The sequence below is a fragment of the Augochlora pura genome, chromosome 2, assembly GCF_028453695.1.
Source record: "Augochlora pura isolate Apur16 chromosome 2, APUR_v2.2.1, whole genome shotgun sequence".
NCBI classification, from domain to species: Eukaryota; Metazoa; Arthropoda; class Insecta; order Hymenoptera; family Halictidae; genus Augochlora; species Augochlora pura.
Genome location: NC_135773.1, coordinates 19,919,342 through 19,931,909, shown reverse-complemented (window position 1 = coordinate 19,931,909; position 12,568 = coordinate 19,919,342).

Below are 12,568 nucleotides of genomic sequence, written 5' to 3'. Positions count from 1 at the left end.
CCAATTTAACGAAATAGTAACAACGTTTTAATGATAAATTGTGATTTTAATTATATAATTCGTTAAATTATATATTAAGCTGTATATTATATATGATTTTAATATACATTGGTTTCTTCACACTATTTCTGTCTTATTCATCTTTTAGAAAATAAAATTCACTTGTAAGTATTTCTAATAATATAACATTTAAATATTAAATGGCATTTCATAAATAATCATTAAAGATTAGCGAAGATCAATTATTTGTAATCGAATTTCTATCATATTATAAATAATTATAGATATTCATATCAATTTTAAGAAACGTATTATGGCTAGTTACGATCTGTGAAAGGGTTAATTTTATTTACAAAACGGTGCATTTTACTTAAAAGAAAATGTGAATATAATTTGCAAATTACTGAACTAGATTTAATAAAAAGCCGATTTGATTTGCGAAATGGATAAATTTGTTTTAAAAAACGATGAATTTAATTTGGGAATGGTGTGCTTTATTTAGAGAATGATCGATATAATTTGAGAAAAATAAGAATACAATCTCAAAATAATGAATATGGAATAGAAAAACCATACTTGTAAACCACCCTATGCACATTCATGTTGTTCCACGCAATGCTGGCCGCGCGATAAAACTAACCTAGGCAATATCAACACATCGGATTCTTTGCTTTTTTTTCGGGAAGAATCGCGCAGATATTCGAGAAGCTTGAGCGCGCGCAGTAAAATAAATAATAAAGTTTGGCGTAGGTGAGCGCGGCGAGCGAGGGAGCCTGCCGCTGGTCGGAAGCCACGAATAAGTTAGGCAATTCTACGTTAAAGTACATAAACCACTGGCCTGTGGCTATCCGCTTACTGAGCGCGGCAGTTTAAATTTTATTACACTCTTTTTCGATTTCGTTTGCGGTCGCTTTTCCGGTATAAACAACTTCGGTCCGCGGACCAAAACGTTTAACTGTAAATGTTATTAATACGGAGAGACCGCCGCAATTTTCGTTCTTGTTACCGCGCCGCGAACGCGGAACAGTTAATTTCTTTTCCGGCGTTCTTCTGTCCGCGTGCCATCCTTCTCTACCTGTGATTGCGATTATTAAACCGAATAATTTACGGATTCCCGTTCTTCCAGCCGCAATTTCATCTCGTCGCAAACATAACTGTTCAATGTTAGGAATTCGTGCAAATAATATCGTTTCTCGGTATTTTCGTTTGCCAATAAAATTTTATTTTATTCAACGCTCGCTGTAGATTATTTTCACGACACGAATACTAAGTAAATTACTATAAATACAGTATTAATAATTGTACAATATTGTACTATATAATGCTATATTATGAAATACTGTATTACAAAATACTGTAATATAAAATACTGTAATAATGTAGTACTATAAATTATACAAGGTGTCCCAAAAGTTTCTCGCAATCGAAAAATGAGATTATTTAAAATAACTTTTTCCTTTACAAAAATTTTCTCCGAGGCATCGTTAACAAGTTATTAACGAAAAACACTGACCAATGAGAGACGAGCATGTCTGCCGCCGGCCGAGTCAACGAGTGGACGAAGCTCAGTTCTGCTTATTGACTCGGCCGAGCTCGCCTCTCATTGGTTACAATTTTTCATTAATAACTCATAAACGAAGCCGCGGATTGAATTCTCGCAAAGGAAAAAGTTACTTCAAATAACTTCAGTAATCTCTCATTTCATGATTACTCTATAAATTAGTTTTGCAGCGGTTTCATTATTGCTTTCGAACAGATCATATCGACGAACGAATATTCAGAGAAAGTTGAGAACCCCAGCTAATAATTAAGCATAAGGAAGCAAAGTTCTGCGGAGATAACACAATAATAAATGAGAGAACAAGGCGAGTTTCTTAATTGCGTTTCTAGTTAGCGTTGAATGCCGCGACTCGATCGATTTTCATTGAAATTTGGTCAGGCGACGGAACGGGGGAAGTTCAATTTAGAATCGCCTGCCGCTTCTGTAAATACGTATTAGCTATATATCTGGGGTTCACGGTTCGCTAAATATTTTTATTAGCGACGCCGGAAAAATTTGATTGAACGAATGAACAGCAATTTTCGTTCGACCGGTCTTTTCGACCGTGTCGATGGCGGCGCTAAAAGTGTCAAAATAGCGAGAGCACGGGCGAGAAAAAGAGAGAGGGCGGAAAACAGCAGAAATTTATCGGAAACGCGAATTTTCTACCGTGCGAGATTTAAAAAAAAAAGAAAGGGTTGCGGATGCACGGTTTAGAGATTACTCGCGCGACATCCGCGTAACGAGTTAATCTCGCGATGAGAGCTAATTTCGGGATGACTCGCGAATTACGTTTCCGTGCTTGTTCGCTTCGCAGGAAATTCATAATCCCAATTTCATCGAGTCCCGGGGAAAGTTTGAATGGCACTCGAACGTACTTGTGCGGGTTCTTGTGGAATTGTTGGGACGCCGGATGACGCCAATATTTTCGAACCGGCTCTCTATTCGAACGCGTTCGAGTTTCTCCGTGGAAAAATCGCTAACGTCTCCGGCTGTTAATCAATTTTCATCGGAGACACGACCGTCCGGCTCGCGAAATTCTACCACGAACTTTATAAAGTATTATATTGCTTTTTTATTATTTTTTATTATATTTTATTTTTTATTATATCGCTCATATAGGATAGTTATAGGATAGTTTTACGACAGTTTTAGGACAATTTTAGAGTAGATTTAGGTCAGTTTTAGGACAATTTTACGACAGTTCTAAAATAGTTTCAGGACAGTTTCACGGCAGTTTTAGAGCAGCTTTAAGGCAGTTTTACTCTAGATTACAGACACTTTAGGGCAAGCACGCCTTAAAGCTGCCCTAAGTCTACATTAAAACTATCCTAAAACTGCACTAAATCTACCCTAAAACTGATCTAAATCTATCCTAAGTCTACCCTAAAACTGCCTTAGAACTGCGCTAAAACTGCACTAAATCTAACCTAAAAACGAACGCTTCTTTGTTCCTGAGTTCGCCTCTCATTGATCTCTATCTTTTATTAATGTCTCAAAAACAAAACCGCGGATTACAATTTCGCTAAGGAAAAATTACTACAAATGACCTCACGAATCCCCGAATTCTTGGGGTTTGAAATGAGAGCATGTCCGAAAGTTACAACAAATTTGACCCACCCTGTATAAGTAATGCTCGGAAATATATATACAGAACAGAAAGATGAGGTGGAATATCTTGGCTGTCCCCGGGTAACAGGTCTCGACGATGAAATTTGATGGTGTTATTGAAGGCTCGGTTGCAACGTGACTTCCCGGTACTACGTGTGTCTCTGGATTTACGTGAGGCGCATTCGAGATGGACCCCCCCGATATCATTTCTGCGATTTCAATTGAACGAGCCGGCAAACCGTTTCGGAGTAGGTCGCCAGGGATTGTTTCACGTATTGTAAAATCTGGTGAACTCTGCTCCCGAGTCGAAGAACTCGGGCTCGATTTATTTTTAGTTCCATCATCCCTTAGATCCAGCTACTTGATTACTCTGGAAGGCGGAGTAATCTGCCTTATACAAAATAAAAGTCCGCCGCAATGATTACAAGAAGCTGAAGTTAAATAAAAATATCTTGTTTCTTTTAATAATTTTGATAAGTTGAAAATGGTGTAACAATATTAACAAATTCTTTTTTACCTTCGCTATGTTTTATTTTATCTAGACATATTTTTTATAAATGCATAAAATCTGCGGTCAGTTTTCAATTTACGTTAACCCTTCCCTGAATATTCAGATATATTGTCCATTTTTCCCACTATTTAAGTCTTTGATACGTAATCTAATTTTCTCTAAAATACATTTTTGAATATTTGGAAAGGATACTTTTAAATTCATGCAGATGCAACAATTTTCAAAAATATACTTTACGATATAATAAAAATATGTTAAGGATAGTAGTCGAAGGATAATATCGAGATGTTTGTTACGTTTTATGATGATTATAATTTTTCGTTTCCGACAATAAGAATCAAATTATTATTGTACATACTATTATTTAAAATGATCGTGGGTACATTTATATGAGGAGAAGTGCTAATTTTCCGGTAACAAACCCGTCACGTTGTAAAGGTGTCAATTAATATGTTAAATTTATTAAATTCTATGCAGAGATTGTTGTTTCCAGGCTTCAAATTACGCAATCTTTTCTACACCGATGTAACAAATTTAGACTCCTCCTACCAAACTAAAGTTTTTTAAGAACAGAGTCCGAGATACAATCCATACTCTATCGCGCTCCGCTCGCGAACGTCGTCGCGGAAAAAGGCGGAATATTAGCCATGAATCGAAGGCAAGAAATCGGTGGCCACGCCTACGGGTGTGTTCCACCCTCATGCATCGGATCGCTGTATAATTTCGAACCGCATGCTCGCGGTTCCGAAACTTGTCGGCGGAAACTTTTAAAAGTTCAATTGCTTCGCATCGCGATACATCACTCCGAAACGTACGCCGATTTCAGATTTATGGTCGGCCGAAATTAATTTTCCGCCGGCCAGAAAAATCCCATCGTGCACCGGCGTTTCAGACAATCTCGTGACTTATGTACCACTTGCACCCCTGTAGAATACAGTCCGGCTTAATTTATCCTCTTTGACTTTATCGAGCCTCGATTGACCGCCAACTGTCTCGCGAGATTAATCGAGCTAGCATCACTATAGCAATAGCGTGAATTACGTCGACATAACTTTGACAAAACCAACGATGAATAATCGAAAAGTCACGAAGATACACGAACACGTGGTATAAAAATTGTAAACGATAAAAATATGTGCAAATAAATATAATACAAAATAAGACGTGTAATTTGATTACGTTTGTGATATTGTCTCATTGCGTCGAATGTTTTATAATAATTACGAATGTTATGGGGTTCGTTTTATGTTTCAAGTACATGTACGTATAATACTGATACTTTGTGTCTTGTAGTAGTGATAATATGCACCAGTATAATTATAATTATGGACCTCGTATAATATTCTACACAAAAGGATTCTCCTTTGAAATTTAATGTATATAATTAATATTCATATTTCCACTCAATACGATTTATTGTATTTTATATGTATAAAATTAAAGCTACTGACTCGTACAACATTTACACTTTTAACCTCTTAACTGCGTATGACGTATATACACGTCACAAGAAAATGGCAATTTTACATCTTACAACAAAAATCCTTCTCCTACAATTTAATTTAAAATACTCATGAAACATGAAATTGTAATAAAAACTACACTCAATGCAATCGATAGAACGTATAACAAAATTTATTTTTAAATTATATCGACGCTATATGTTTAACCCATAGCCGTGTCATTTCTTTAGAATTAATATGGTTAGAATTTCTTCGATCGCACCAATTTCTTAGAAGAAAGAGAAAATTGTATATTTATCGTGTGCTTATATCTACTTGAATGTTTAAATATTGGTAAGGAGAGAATACAATTTTATTGTAAAGCTTAGTAAAGCTTATTACTAGAAATCCCCGTCACGAATCTGACTCGTTAAAGTACGACAAGGGGTTAACAATTTCCGACATGTTACTCCATGTTTTTTCCAAATGTCATAGTTAGAACGCGAGTCATTATGTTTCATTTTGAATGTCGCGAACAAATCGCGCTCGAGCAGCCGACAAACGCAAATGTTTCTCCTTCGACAGGGGTTTCCGGGCGCCATCGTCGTAACCGAGATTAATTGCAATCCCAGGGTATTAGTGCCGGCGGCGATAAAACTGCGGCGCGAATACAAATTAAACTTGCTATTCGCGCCTGCATTAAATCAGTTTTATTTCCGACGCCGTATATCGCGCGGGCACCAGCGGAACGTGTATCGAGAACGTCTGCGGAAGAGGAAGGGTTCCGATAAAAATTCGCGGCTGTCGATATGGAAGCCGGGATTTTTTCTGTCTGTCGCCATTGTTCCCGCAGTCGAGCGTTCTCGCGGAGCACGCGCGACGCGACCCCTCTTTCTCTTTTCTGTTTCTCTCTCTCTCTCTCTCTCTCTCTCTCTCTCTCACTCTCACTCTCACTCTTTCTCTCTTTTTCTTCTGTTTCTCTCTTTCTCTTCTGCTTCTCTCTTTCTCTCTTGTTTCTCTTTCTCTCGCGCTTCTCTCCCTTCCCCCCTCCACTTCCATTCAACTGTTTCCAAAGGTTGGAAGTTGGTACTAATTCCCCGTTGATCAGCGTGCCATTTTGTTTGCCGCGGTTTCGCACAATTCCCTGTTCCTATCTCTCGAATTAACCGGTATTTGCATTCGATGTTCCTGGGCATCCGAATTAACAGCAGTTCGGTGATTTGATTTTGGCGCGCCTGCACTGTGCCGCGTCAGCGGTTTGGTATAGGCTGCTTCGGGAATCCAGTAGAAGTCGGACAGAATGCAGACACTTCTGACAATTCTGTTGTAATTTCGATTATCCAAATAATATGTTCCTATTTCTGGTTATTAGACCGCGGATTTTTATGTACCTGCGGAATTTATCTGTTGGAGATAATAGGGAACAGTTCGGACAGCGAAGAGCATTGTCTTCTGTTAAGGAAATACAGTGATTTCCCGCCAATTGTTTTTTAGTTTGTAAAGAAATGTGGATAATTTAAGAAGAGGTACGATTATTCTACCTTTGTAGCTCGCTTTTATAATTGTTGATTAATCGAAACCCCTTTTCGGGAATTGTCTATTTTTCTTTACAAGCTCTCAGGGTAATTGGAGAGAATTTACTGTACATTTTCAGCTTCTTTGTTTCGAATGCATGTACAGTACAGCGTTGATTATCCGAAACGTTAATTATCTATATTCAAGTATGAATGAACAGAGGTAAAAATAATCCAGGTTTTGAAATTATCATATCAATATGAACGGAGATACGATCGGATGTAATCCGAGTGCAACAGCGAAGCCAAAAATGTGTTGCGTATCGGAATGAACAAGCCATACAAATGAAATACATGTATAAATATTTATACAGAATGAATTCACTCTTTAGCAGTATCTGAGAGTATCTAATTTTTCATATCGCATTCTTTTTATTAATAGATATTTATTTTATTACGTATTCATCGTTCAGACTAAAAAATTACTTAATCTATAATCAATTGATGATATACAGTCAGTCCCATAAGTATCCGTACCCTCATTGCTTATAAGAGATCAAGGGACGCATGTAAAATTTTGACATTAGTCTTTAATTTGTGACATCAGTAATTATCGATATAATATTACGAATTTAATTTAGAGTAATTTATGACATCGTAATAAAAATGACTCAGAAATAACATTTTCTGCGTTATCACAGAGTAACCTTTCATAACGACAAATAATAAAGCATCTCGCGGACCGGCGAAGTCCTAAATTGGACATTTAGGAAACGCAATTAACCACTGCCGCGCGCGCCATCGTTACGTATTAAAACGAAATATCCGGAACTCTGCAAGTTGTGCTCTGGAACACAAACACACGTACGTGTCCCTTTTACAACGGGTGTGTGGGTGAGCAGGGCCACGGCGTAGCGGTAGAACAAAGGCTTCACCCTTATTCGCGTACTGCTCGTAGCGCCTGATAGGGAACTTTTTCGAAAGAGCAACCATATCACAATGCTGGGACCGACACACGAGCACGTGCTCCTAACACAAGAATACGATCGATCCTCCGAAGTGAGACCGTGTACATGTGCACTCGGCAAATTTCTTGAACACACTCGCGAGAAAGCGAGGGGCGGTACGCGCGCGACAAGAATGGCGGTATATTAAGGTCGTCGGTCGGTCGGTCGGAGGGGGTGGCAGGGGGCAAGGGCCAGAAGGCGTGTTCGCTTTTAAAACATCGTCCGCGAAAATGGAATTGCATTTTCGCGCGGCAAACGGCAATTGCCCGCGAATATTTCGCGTCTGCCACCGGGAAATCGAGGAAAATTGTCCGGCTTCGCGAGTTCCCGTCCGCGCAGGCCTCGACTTTTCCAGCCGAAAATTTTATCCGCGGGGATTTACCGTCGTGTTTCGATGCACTGGCGTGTTCCCGCGGTGCGCGCACAGATTCCAGCTTCTCCCTTTTCGGTGAATCGCGGAAGCTGGGCGAACGACGATGCCATTGTCTCGAGCATTACAAGTCGTACGATATTTTTGGATTTATCGATAATTTTCGAAAGCTTCTCTATTTAATTGTAGTGCTCGAAGTTGTTTTTATTATATCCAAAGTATTTGATGTCGATGTTATATTAGCACGTATCGAAATTGATATGCAGCACCATATTTAACGCTATGGTAATATACACGAACAGAAAGTAATGCGATAGTACAAAGTATAATAAGGATTATAGACAGGGTGGATCACGAAACATGATCAGTTTAATTTATTCTTCTTCCAGTAGTTTAATTAGAACATTTTTAGGCTAAAATATTGTGGTTTAGGGGTAGCTTTAAAATATTTGTACCAAACATTTTGTTAACCTTCGCCTCCTGGAGTTGTTATAGTCAGCTTCAGTTATTTATAGGTTAATTTTTTTACCCATCTTTTAGGGGATGCTGCGAAGCATAACTGGCAAGGGTAAATTCGGAGCAATTCATTCGTTTGTTCTCTATTTGCGTTTTACGATAATACTGTATAGATATTCTCATATTAACCCTTTGACTACTGTTGGCGCCTATTGGCGTCCGAAACATGTGGCTTCCCGGTACTGTAGGCGCCAATAGGCGTCAAGATCAAATTTCGCCCCCAGTTATTATTAAATTTGATTAATTATATATCGTGTAACATTTATGTTATATATTGTAGAAAAAGCATAAGATTATTGTTCACTTCAAGTAATATCGGTTTAATGTAATAGAATTCATTATATTGAATATTTTAATATTCAAAAACGTAATATTCGAAAAACTACAGCTATGCCAAAGTCTGCCGTATCCAAAGTGTTAAAATACAATACTTCGGCGATATTTTTATTATTAAAATCAAAATTGATTTCACAGAGTCGAAGCTCGGCGTATCGAGACGACAGGGGAGGATCGTTTTCGCCTCGATTTTAATTCTAATTCTCTCGCACATCCGCGCAATTTGTGCGGATTAAAGGGACTGCTGTCAAGCACGGCGAATTAAATTCATTTTAAGGACGCGCGCCATTTGTATTTTAACGAGGGTCGGCCCATGGCGGCGGAAACGCAATCCGGTCTAATTCACGGGAACGTTGACGCTTGCAACATCATTCGTCGGTGTATCGTCCGGGATAATATTTCTGCAAGTATTTATGCTGTAGCGTTTTCTGCGGATCGACTTAATACGCGGATCGATTTATTCTTTGAATTTGTACCACCGTTTCACCATGATAACTGATAGCATATGCTGGTCATGGAAAATTCCGCCTTCGTTCCTGACCGCCGAAGCGACCTTTCATAAAAAGGTTATTCGTTTAAGCCATTACCTTTTCGTTAAAGTTCGTTCAGGAAACCGGTGATTGGCTGAATTGACTAGATTATGGCGGCGTCGTGCACCTATGCACGCTCCAACGTTTTTCTTTACGAGCGCAGATTTAATCCTTTGCACTCGAGTGGCGCCTCTGAAGCGCCAATGGAAATTGTTACATTTATTGACATTATTGTTGTATTTTTATATATAGTGTTATATATATTGACATTATTAAAGACCCTTCTGTTAAAAGCGTAGCAGTTTTACGAGTCACAAGACTCAATCTCACATGCACAAATTATACTAAGTACTATACTGTAGCTGGTCAAAATAGCAATTTGGGATCTAAGCTTAAAGTTGCTTCGAGTACAAAGGACTAACCTGTTAGCTGCGTACGACGAGTATACACGTTACGAGGAAATAGCAATTTTATATCTTATAAGAAAAATATTTCTCCTACGATCTAGGTTAAAATACTTATTATAATATATTCATTTCGCACAGTTTAGGGTAATTACTAAAACAACTGTCGACAAAACTGCGACTTGTAATCGATAAAACTGTCGACGAAACTGCGATTTGTGATCGATAAAACGCGTAACAAAATTTATCTTCAAAATAAATTGACGCAGCAAAGTGGTTAATAATATTGACTAAGTGCAAACGTTTCGAAAAGACTCCCCAACAACGACCATATCCTGTTGCATAACCAAAAAATAATTGATTGAATCTCGATTGTTTTTTACGTGAATTCTTCCTTTAATAAAACGCGACAGATTTTCGTTGTAGAAACACGGTTGTACGGCTGCTCAAAGGACCGGCACATATTCCATTTAAAAATCATCTTCCGCTGATTGGTAGCGACACCGGCGTTTGTTCAAACAAATGGGTTTTACCCTGTTTGCAATACGTCTTCGGCAAAACCTCGTATTTTCAATTTTTTGAAATGTGTGTCGCGCTTTGTGCGCCTCTTTCATTGCGATCAGCATCCAAATAGATTTACATATTCACGTTTATTTGCGCACGGAATAGAATTGTCCTGTGCGAGGAACAATTTTGTACACACGCCATTAAAACCGAAAGCAATCAGGATATCGCAAATATTTTTCAGGATGTTTTTAGCTTGTTACCTCGAAGTTGTTAAAGATGCTAAAAGAAACATTTTTTAGAATCATCTGTGTTTTATAATTGAAGCAGAATATTTGTTCATCAGAATATTTTATAATATAGTGGAATTAAATCAGAACACATTATAATACAATAGAATTAGATCAAAACATATTATAATACAATAGAAATAAATCAGAACATATTATAATACAATAGAATTAGATCAGAACACATTATAATACAACAAAATTAAATCAGAACACATTACAATAAAATAGAATTAAAACAACTAGCAAGCGAATTGTCAACTATCAGAACTTTTACCCAAACGCTTTTATTTCCAGAGCGTTTTATTCCATCTATCAAACATATCCGAACTCTCCTAAACAATTTTAACTCGATACTTTAACCAAACACTTCGCTCGGTGATATTTCGCGGACTAAAAAATGCCATTAAATCTGCAAACATTTGCGGTCCTTTGTTATTCGCACACGTCTCCGAGCGAACGAGCAACACAATAACCGTAACGGCATAATAAAAAATCGTCCACGGATTCCATCTAAAAGGCATAAAAACGGTATTGTGCGATAAACGTTTATTAAAAATTTTATGCGAATATTCCTAACGCGGTATCCGTGGTAAACGGGGGAAATGGCTGCCCCGGCATGAGCAGGCTTTTGTGTCTACTCTGACAAATCATTGCTCGATCAACAGGAACCATCGACGAGGTTATGTCAGGGTTCCTTCGAAATATTTAATCGAGCTTTCTTGTTGCGGAGCGGCCGATACTTGTAACAGAAACTCGAAACAGCCTCGAGCGAAGTATCAGAGCTCTCGGCTCCGTGCGTGATTTCTAAACGCGAATATTAGATCGTAAACAAGTTTGAAATGTACTTTCTCCCTCCCCAAGGATTTGCCATTCTAGCAGTATATTATAATTTCACGAACCCGATGAAATTCTGAACACTCGCGCGGAGACGGACGATTTTAAGGATTACGAAGATCGCGATGCTTGTCTACGTTAAGCAAGTTTATTAATTTGTTTAATGCAGTTTTGACGGTTCTTCATCTGAAGCCATTGATGTTCTTACCGACTTAGATATTCTTCGATAGTTCTTACCGACAGAATGACGAGCATTGTGAAGGTATCTTTAAAATGGCAACGAATTATAGAACAAAACGGTGCATATTTGACCTAAATCGGAAACATGTTAAATAAAGTTTTGAAATTCGCGTAAAGATAATGAACTTCTTTCTCCCCAACCTAATATTATTTTAAGCTCATGGAGATCGGAAATGGCTCATTAAATGCGATTAGTTAGGCATTTCAACACAGCATAAACATAGTTTCGAATAAGTACGAAGCAGCGTCTTCTTTGAATTTTGTCTATTGACTGCCTCGCTGCGCGGCGTCTCGTCGGAATTATCCACCCTCGAGATCATAATGAAGAAAATGGATCGTGCCCGGACGAAAGTCTCGTAACGAGAAATTAATTCGTCGTCGTTACGAACGAGTTTCGCGTTGTTTGCCGTGTAATTCCGCCATTACGGGGACGGGAACCGCTCGGGGCCAGCTAATCGCAAAGCAAAGTACAGAAAATAATGAAAATATACGGGGAAGCTTTGCCTGTTGTTAATACGTCAAAGATACCGATTAAACTTTGTGAAGTTGAAATGAAGCGACCGCGGACTTTTATTTACAGAGCGTATATTTTTGCGAATCAACGCGATTTTTGTTTGACGTTCGAATGCAAAGGATTTTGTAACCGGGACGTACAATTCACGTGACACCGTATAACGAATTCCGTTAATAACGAAACTCTCCACGCGTTTCGGACTTTTCGTATAACAGGCGCATCCGGCCACGATTGTAATCCGTTTTCTTTTTTTCAGTTATTTATTTCTATTTCCTCATTTATCCATTTTCGCGCTGCTGCTGGTTTTATTCCAGCAGCTCCTTTCCATTCGTAGCTTTCCTTACCGTTTCATAAATCTGTTTATAAATGAAGATATTTCATTTGTGTTCGTAATCATTGTTG